Source organism: Carassius gibelio, chromosome B7 (genome assembly GCF_023724105.1).
Source record: "Carassius gibelio isolate Cgi1373 ecotype wild population from Czech Republic chromosome B7, carGib1.2-hapl.c, whole genome shotgun sequence".
Classification (NCBI taxonomy): Eukaryota; Metazoa; Chordata; class Actinopteri; order Cypriniformes; family Cyprinidae; genus Carassius; species Carassius gibelio.
Window position 1 is genome coordinate 23,117,213 of NC_068402.1, and position 10,008 is coordinate 23,127,220.

The window sequence follows — 10,008 nt, forward strand, 5'->3', positions numbered from 1 at the left end:
CTTGTAAGACAAATGATTAATCTATGCTATACTTAGACTAAGAGCACTTTGTATAATTGTGATACTGCTGCATACATCAATAACCAAAAAAAATAATAATATAAAATAAATAAAATTAACATACATTACATAGACACAGTATTGCAAGTTTTGTTCTGTTAACACAAATTAAATCAGTAGATTGGAACAAATAACATGATTAATGCATCTTAATACAGTCATTAAGCATATAGACTAAAGATGTCTACTCTTGCATTACTGTCTCTAAAATTCCATTGAGCTGATCCTTTTATTTTCACTGAATGTTGATGGAGTGTACAGCTCTGTTGTGTTTTGCTAGCAACTGCGTATATAATCAATAAGGATGATTCTTTAAAAAATATAATGGTATAAAAATGTTCTCAACTGAAGTTATTCTATGTTGTGAACGATGTAACAAAAAACAGCTTCCCGCTATTCACACTCCAGTAATGTCTGTGATTCATGATGGCATTATCACTGCAAGGAGGCAATTATCACCAAAAAGGATAACATGACACGTTTTTATTGTACACAAGGACATTTATACCAGCAGATATGTGCATTTCTATTAAAGGAATTCAGCCCTTGTAATGACCATGATTTAGGCATGGTCACAGGCTCATGTTACTCCCTCTCCTTCCTGATTTTCTGGCTATTTAAAGAGAAAGATACATTTATTTATTTTTAAATCCTCTGATTTTACAATCACTTCATTTATGCAGTTCAGAAAGAAATACAGCCACTGCTATTTTCAAGCTGTGCTATACTGCAGAGAGAGCATTCAAATTTACAGTCCCAGTCAACTCAGCAGAGGGAGCACATATCTTTCCCTCTCCCTTCTCCATTCTACACTCCCAAAGCGAGAAGGAATATAGGTCTAATTAAGGGGACCTTCAGGCAAGACTTTCTAATGAATTCTATTGACAATGTGTTTGAAAAGGTGCAAGGTAATAGCAATTCGTTCATTTTTTTCCATCACTCATTTAATAGTACACTGTAAAAAATAATTCAGTGGCTTAGTAAATTTCACAAAAATAAAGAGCTATATTAACTTAATAAAATCTTTTGAAATCATTTAAGTGATATTTTGAGTGGGTCAGATTAAAAAGAATAATTAAAAATCCAACAAATAATTTCTATAAAATTTACATATATTATTTAAGTTTATGTAATGAAAATAAATAAGTATTTAACTAACTAATTATATTTTTAATATACCTTCAATATTTCTGGTGAATTCTAATAGAAATATTTGATAAATATTTACTTGTACTGATCTGTTTTAGAAACTAAAATTATTAAGTATTTCCAACCAATTTTCCTAAATAAAGTTCCAGCTTAATAAATGACAGTTTAAATAAATTGAGTAAATTTCGCGGCTAAAGTGATCACGTGTGCAGCTCCGCAGGAAAAAAAAATCTGCTTTCCTCAGCAGCGACGTCGACTGGCCATACACCTCACAGCTCCTGGTAAGTAAGGTTAGTCAGCTAATCCTACTTACGTTTGTAACACTTTATTAAAAAGTTAATAATTATTAAGCATTTTCTAACAATTGTCTTTGTATTTTACGTCATATTCAACAAGTTTCGTAGCTTAATCGAAGTCACCTGAAGGACGGCTTTCCTCAGCAACGGCAAGACCCGCACTCCTCTCATTTCGTGGTACGTTATGTAATTTAGCCAGCTAATACTAATTATGTTTGTAATGTTTAATTCAGAAGTTAATTATTAAGGATTTCCTAACAATTGTGTTTGTATTTTGCGTTATCTTAAGAAGTTTAACAAGTTTCGCGGCTCAAACAAGAAGCACCTGTCACTGAAGGACTGCTTTTCTCAGCAACGACGTGAACATTACTCGAATTTCCTGTAAGTAACGTAGTCCTTTTATAACTATGTATATTTGCAAAAATGTTTTCAAAAGTTGATTAAACATTGACCGTGTGTACGTGTACATAACAGTGTAGTTTTCGAAGTTAGTTAGTGGGGCAGCCATATGTATGTTAGGTTTTTTTTTTTTTTTTTTTTTTTGGAGTGGGTTAACGTTCGTACTATTTGGATCACCGTTTATTTCAACCGCCATTTGAAAGTCTAACGATAAGAGTACCGTGGTCCAGCAACTATAACTATACATGCCCAATGGAAAACGATTTTGTACAGGTTCCCCTTTGGGGTCAGTGGCTTGTCAAAAGGGAACACTTCATTTATGAACTTTCAAATGACAAAAGCTGTCACGTTGTTGTAAAACATCATAATTACTACACGAACTCAAGTATGAGCTCTTAAATCACCACTACAAATACGCCATGCAAAAGTATTTAAAATGGCGTGGACATAACATAGACTGGTGCGTTTTAATCAGCTCCCACTATAGGGAGTTGGACAGTTTAAGACCTGCTCCATTGTAAAATCATTCTAGTGCACTGAAACCTAGATCACATACAATATCGGTCAAAAGTTTGAAAACCGTAAGCTTTTTAATGTAACAAATCCAGACCTGGTGGGTATTGAAGGACAGCGGAGGCTGGGGGAGGGGTACATTGTTTTAATTGAGTAAACTTACTAAATTTCTTAAGAGTGTGTTTAAATATATTCATTTTGATTTGAAATTATTTGTAATATTATTGTTCCCTGAAACAGATCAGTTTAATTTTCCATCCTTAAATAAATTGATAGAAATTTCACAAATATATTATGTGTATTATAAATAAACAATTTGTTAGTCTAATACTAAATTGTTTTAGTGGAAAAAATAAAATATAACTGTACATTTTAGATAAAATAAACTGTTGTATTTTTAGTCCGTTAATATGTTTACATTTATGCATTTGGCAGACACTTTTAGCCAAAGTAACTTACATTGCATTTCAAGGTACACATTTACAATTTAATAAATTTTTGCTAGCGCCGACGCTCTACTGTTTGAGCTACAGGAAAGCCATCTTTTGTATAATCAAGTGAACTATATTCAGAGATTTTATTAAGTTCATAAAGTTAAATATTATTGTAATATTTACTAAGCCACAGAATTATTTAGAGGGTTAATGGTTGAGTGTGAGGATTAATGCAATGCATATTTTTTTCAAGTAGTGCAATTAAACAAGCTTTTTTGTTTCAAAACCATTAGTCATTTTACTTAAATATTAAACATGTTTATAAAGAAATTGGTTGAAATAATGCAGACCTCAATAAAAGCCTATAGCATTGATTTACAGCATAGAAGCTCGCAGTTGGTCTCTTTTCGTTTTTCTTTTAGGTTTATTGTTAAAAATAAATGTCCCTATGTAGAAAATTAACCTGTCCTCTTGTTAAGAAGAATGCTGTTAATTTTTGCAACTCCTCCCCCTAGTAAACTTTGTTTGAGATTTTACCTATCATATGGTCCAACAGAATGTTTGCTTCTTCAGGTGCTATTTGTTTTGTGTATTTGTCACTTTCTTGTAACATTCAGTTTTGAATGTTAGCTCTAACCAGTTATCTTTAAAATTTGCCTGTAGGGTTCAGCTGATCTACCCGTCTTCGTACAAGCAGAGTTGGCAGAGGAGGTCATAAAAATCTACATCCTTCGGAACAATAATGGGGCAGTCAGCGACGTAATCTTGGGAATCTCAGCAGAGCCTGCTGCCATCTTTCAGGAGTCACATTGGATTTGAGATATCCCAAGACCCACAAATACAGGTCCTTCTCCAAAAATTAGCATATTGTGATAAAGTTCATTATTTTCCATAATGTACTGATAAAAATTAAACTTTCATATATTTTAGATTCATTGCACACCAACTGAAATATTTCAGGTCTTTTATTGTTTAAATACTGATGCTTTTGGCATACAGCTCATGAAAACCATAAATTCCTATCTCAAAAAAATAGCTTATTTCATCTGACCAATAAAAGTGTTTTTAATACAAAAAAGTCAACCTTCAAATAATTGTTCAGTTATGCACTCAATACTTGGTGGGGAATCCTTTTGCAGAAATGACTGCTTCAATGCGGCGTGGCATGGAGGCAATCAGCCTGTGGCGCTGCTTCGATAGCGGCCTTAAGCTCATCCAGAGTGTTTTGTCTTGCGTCTCTTAACTTTCTCTTCACAATATCCCACAGATTCTCTATGGGGTTCAGGTCAGGAGAGTTGGTAGGCCAATTGAGCACAGTAATACCATGGTCAGTAAACCATTTACCAGTGTGAGCAGGTGACAGGTTGTGCTGAAAAGTGAAATCTTCATCTCCATAAAGCTTTTCAACAGATGGAAACATGAAGTGCTCCCAAATCTCCTGATAACTAGCTGCATTGACCCCTGCCCTTGATAAAACACAGTGGACCAACACCAGCATCACTGACTGTGGGTACTTGATACTGGACTTCAGGCATTTTGGCATTTCCTTCTCCCCAGTCTTCCTCCAGACTCTGGCACCTTGATTTCCAAATGACATGCAAAATTAGCTTTCATCCGAAAAAAGTACTTTGGACCACTGATCAACAGTCCAGTGCTGCTTCTCTGTAGCCCATTTCCTGCACACGCCTGTGCACCGTGGCTCTGGATGTTTCTACTCCAGACTCAGTCCACAATCTTCCTCGGGGTCCGGTCACCTCTTCTCATTGTGCAGCGTTTTTTGCCACACTTTTTCCTTCCCACAGACTTCCCACTGAGGTGCCTTGATACAGTACTCTGGGAACAGCCTATTCGTTCAGAAATTTCTTTCTGTGTCTTACCCTCTCGCTTGAGGGTGTCAATGATGGCCTTCTGGACAGCAGTCTGGTCGGCAGTCTTACCCATGATTGTGGTTTTGAGTAATGAACCAGGCTGGGAGTTTTTAAAAGCCTCAGGAATCTTTTGCAGGTGTTTAGAGTTAATTAGTTGATTCAGATGATTAGGTTAATAGCTCGTTTAGAGAACCTTTCCATTATATGCTAATTTTTTGAGATAGGAATTTTGGGTTTTCATGAGCTGTATGCCAAAATCATCAGTATTAAACAATAAAAACCTGAAATATTTCAGTTGGTGTGCAATGAATCTAGAATATATGAAAGTTAAATTTTTATCATTACATTACAGAAAATAATGAACTTCATCACAATATGCTAATATTTTGAGAAGGACCCTGTACTCACTTGAGTTGTTCCAAAAACTGTTTCTTGAGCTGGATCCTCCAAAACTCTGTTAATGTTCAGAGGTTAAAAAATTATCTTCTTGCATAGTAGTGGTTCATGGTCATCCCACAGAATGGGTATTCCTCATGGAAGTGTTTCTGTCATCTGATTAATTCTGTTGAAGACATAGTTCACCCCAAAAGATGATGTTGTCATAATTTACTCTCCCTCAATTTGTCCCAAACCTGTACGAGTTTCTTTCTTCTGTTGAACACAAAAGATATTTTAAGTGAAGTGACGTGACATTCAGCCAAGTATTAAAGAGTGTTGGTTAACGCAGTTAAAGGTTGCAATTGACTTTGCATAGTATACTTTTTTTTTTTTTTTTCCTATTATGGAAGTCAATGGCAACTTTCAACTATCTGTTAACCAACATTCATTAAAATATATTTTGTGTTCAACAGAAGAAAGAAATTCGTACAGATTTGGGACAACCCGGGGGGGCGAGTACATTATGACAACATCTTCTTTTTGGGTGAACTATCCCTTTAATATTGATGTAAGTGTTGCTTTTATATTTTTTTATGGTTTAATGTTGAGTGTGACTGCAAATGGCTGGTATGCACCAGGAACAAAGATGTCATTTCTCTTACGGCTATCGTATTTTACATGTAATCTACTTGAATACTAAGATGGATGAAATGTTTCATAAGGTTTAATCATTTCCCTTATGGCTACTTTACAGTTTTTAATTTTTGCAATCTACTGGAATATTAAAATGGATACAATGTTTCAAAGGTTGATTTTAGACTTTGTCTTATGTTTAATTGACAAATAAATTTTCAATAAAAAATGTGTTTCTTTCTTTATTTGGTTTTATTATATTAATTATAAAGGGTAAATGGTGTAAAAAAAAGAAAAAAGTGAATGCAGCATTTTGATAATTTATAGTCCAATATTAAGTTAAATTCACTTTTACATGTAGTAAACGTAGCACATTTTTTTTGGTAAAATTTCATCCAATATTTCAATTATATCTACTCAATATTTTTTGTTTATTTTACATAGAATTACAGTTGTGGTGTTTTATAATTTTGATTATATCCAATTAATTTTATTTCTCATATAAAGTAATTCAGTTACTCAGATTTACTTAATTTTTTTACTGACAGTTACTCAATTTAAACAGTATATTTCATTGATTTCACAGCTTTAAAATTTACTCAATTTTTTTGAGTGTAAAAATGTTTCACCAAAAAAATTGAGTAAATAATAGTTAAACTTTTTACAGTGTATGCAATAACAGTGACTTAAAAGTGTATTAACCTGATTTGTTTTTAAAGGACTCTGAACTGGTAATTGTCCACATGCAGGCGTTTACTGAAAAGAAGCTTTTCAAAAAAAAAAAAATGTTGAGCTTCAGGTACTCCATATTCACTACCTGGAACAAAACAGAAAACACAGAAGACAGACACAGTGATTTTGTATGGATAACAACTTGGTACCTTGTGATTTATAGTCCAAACGTGAAACTGTTCCTAGTTAACTTTAAAGGATTTGTTCACTTCCATAAAAAAAAAAAAAAAAAAAAATCCTGATAATTTACTTATCCCCATGGTATCTAAGATCTTCATTTCTCTCTTTCTTCAGTCAAAAAGAACGTTTTTTTTTTTTTAATTATTATTATTATTTATTTTTTTTTATTTTTTTTTTTTTTTAGGAAAGCATTCCAGGATTTTTATCTTCATGGTTGACTTCAATGGGAGCCAATGGGTTGAAAGTTCAAATTGTAGTTTCAGTGCAGCTTCAGAGGGCTCCACTCTATCCCAGCTGAGGAATAAGTGTCTTATCTAACAAAACAATCATTCATTTTCTAATAAATAAATAATGTATATACTTTTTAACCACAAATGCTCATCTTTCACTAGCTCTGTGTCTGTGACTTCATGCATTATGTAATCACATTGAAAAGTCACACATGGTTAGTTATTTGTCTATGTACTTTGGTTTAGAAAGGTAGAGGAGGGCAAAAAAAAAACATCTAATTTAACCAATCGTTGTTTTACCATTTTTTTTGTAAGGGGCGTTTCACTTTCTTTGCATTTTCACATTGTAAACACTGGGTTGGGATGCTTACAATCACACTTGACCTTTCCAACATGACTATGTAATGTGTGGGTTAGTGTCGTAAGTCGAGCTAGTCCAAGAAGACCATTTGTAGTTTATTATTATTATTATAATTTTATTTTTTAGAAAAAGACAGATTGTTTTGCTACATAAGGCCCTTATTCCTCAGCTAGGAACATGTAGAGCCGCCTGAAGCTGCATTGAAACTGACATTTGGACCTTCAACACATTGACCCCAATTGAAGTCCACTAAATGCAGAAAATCCTGGAATGTTCTTGTCAAAAAAAATTAATTTATTTTCGAAAGTAATGAACAATTTAATGACATGGGTGGGATGGGGGGTGGTTTTGGGAGTTAAATTATCAGGGAACTGTTATTCTGGAAGTGAACTAATCCTTTAAATCACAATGTATTTAGACATGAAAAATATCTCCATTAATGATAAAACTGAATTTTGAAGGCATGACTGAGGCCAAACGTGGACAGTCTCAATCTCAAAAGCCTAAAAAAAAAAACAACCAAATTCCCATTTTGAACTTCATTCCCCTCATGTTCACATAAATATATTACTGACAAATTTCCACACCTGTTGAAAGATTAAAACAGACATTTATGTCTATGTCAAACTCTGTGATTGGACAACATGTCTGTCATTTCAGTTTTATAAAAGTCTCTGCATCAGCGCCCTGCAGTCATCGAACGGCCGTCACATTTCGTTTCACAGTCCCTGGCCACACAGCCAGCACATGGTCACAAGTCAGAAATAGTTCAAATGAAAGAAGTTTGAGAAAACAATTGCTTCTCATGTTAAACTGGAGAACATGAACAAGAAATAATTTCATTTCTCCAGCAAGTAATCCCTTGAAACGACTGAGAGGTGTTGCCGGAATGGCATCTCCTCCTGTGTAAAGTGGTTATAAAAAGCAGGCCATTTGGAAGAAAACATCTTCTGCCCTATAGGGTCAAGGTGATTCAGGTATGACTCAAATACTGACAAACAGCAGTGAGACATTAATTCAAGCCGAGAATGATGGGAGTGAGAACATTATCCATGACCTGCATTAGCTTCATGTTTCTACATACAGATTCCTTTGGATAAAGCAAAGATGCTCATAAATTTACAGCTAATTTACAACAACAGGACGTCTCAATATGTCCTTTATGTAATTTGTAAATGAGAGAAAAATCTAATTAGCACAATATGAGATGAAAGATGGGAGCCCTCTGTAGCATAGAGCCACTTACTACCATTAATCTGCCTGTTATGATAGCAGCGATTATTGCCATTGTGCTTGTGGTGCATATTAAAATGTGTACGTGTTTGAAACTTTACACATATAAACTCAATTCCTATTTGATTGAGTAAAAAAAAAAAAAAAAAAAAAAAAAAAAAAGGATTTCATCACAAAGAATGGGAGGACTGTTAATGCAGGTGACATGTACAAAACACATGATTTATATTACTTGACCTAAACTGTGGATGATACATTTTTTACATTACATCACATCTTACAATCAGCGAGTGCACTATAGCCTAAAATACTCACACCCCACTGAGGCCACCAGACGTGGCGGAGAGTCCTGAACGAGCGGCGTAGTATATATGCCCACAGGACTCCAAGCACTCAGTCAATAAATTACTTTCACTTCTTTTGAGATAAAAACTACAAATATAAGTCTTTTGCAATTGTCATCCTCTGCACTCTTTCAGTTAAACAAATCACTCATACAGAAGTGCCTGGCAGCACAAATTCCAAGTATTGCCATCTCACTGCGGACAATTACACAAATGTATACCCAGCATACAGAGGTGTCAAGTAACAAAGTACAAATACTTTCCGGACAGCACGCCAAATACGCATACCATACCTCAGCTAATTATATGTAAGCGTGAACTAGTGATAGTGCATTCATTTTCAATGGGCATTGCGGCTGGTGCATACAAAATTTTTCAACATGAACATTTTAATATACATTTTTTTTTCCCTTACATTACTTTTACTTTTATACTTCAAGTAGTTTTTAAAACCAGTATTTTACTTGAGTATAAAGCTTGAGATGATACTTCAACTTCTACACAAGTCTTTTTAAACCCTAGTATCTATACTTCTACTCGAGTAATGAATGTCAATACTTTTGACACCACTGCCTGCATAATTGAGTCCAGCTCAGTGATTAAACCAGTTCAGATTATTTATTCCACCAAACCTTCTGTTTTTCACAGAGGCACATTGGCATTCAGCATGCATATTATGTAGATTTATACACCAAAGTGCATGTTAATTAGGTTGCCATAATCAGAAATATTCAGTGAGTGCATTTTACTAAATTGAACATCTGATTCTGGTACAGTGGTATAATAGTTCATGTTTTACGAGGAGGGAAGAAGTGAAAGCTCTTAAAATTTTCAAGCAAAGATATGTGGCACAGCCATAACGTAACTATGCAATAACATTGCTAAATCTGAACAAACAATTTAGATTTAATTAGGACAATGCACTCCTGACATTCAATACAAGGTGGGAATAACATAAAATTTGCATTCCACGTTATTATTAGAAAAGTGCAGCTAGGACAATGTTCTCTCTGTGTGGATTCAAACCATTATTGTGGCTATCAGAAAGGAAATATGTGTCCGGTGACCAAGAATACTGACAACATGTGGCAAATTAAAGTGCAAAATGTGAAAGAAGACGATTCACCACACCAGTGTTAGTCATTATATAACTATTTTAACTCAAACCAGTTCTGACCTTCATCAGTAGTAGCGGACC

At 34.2% G+C, this 10,008-nt stretch overlaps 1 long non-coding RNA gene across 1 annotated transcript; it reads left to right on the forward strand.

Annotated features, from left to right (window-relative positions):
* The first annotated feature begins 1,373 nt into the window (after positions 1-1,373).
* LOC127961410 (uncharacterized) lies at positions 1,374-4,956 on the forward strand. Its single transcript, XR_008154440.1, has 3 exons — positions 1,374-1,682; positions 1,795-1,886; positions 3,515-4,956. It is a non-coding gene; the product is annotated as an uncharacterized LOC127961410 (long non-coding RNA).
* The last annotated feature ends 5,052 nt before the right edge of the window (positions 4,957-10,008 follow it).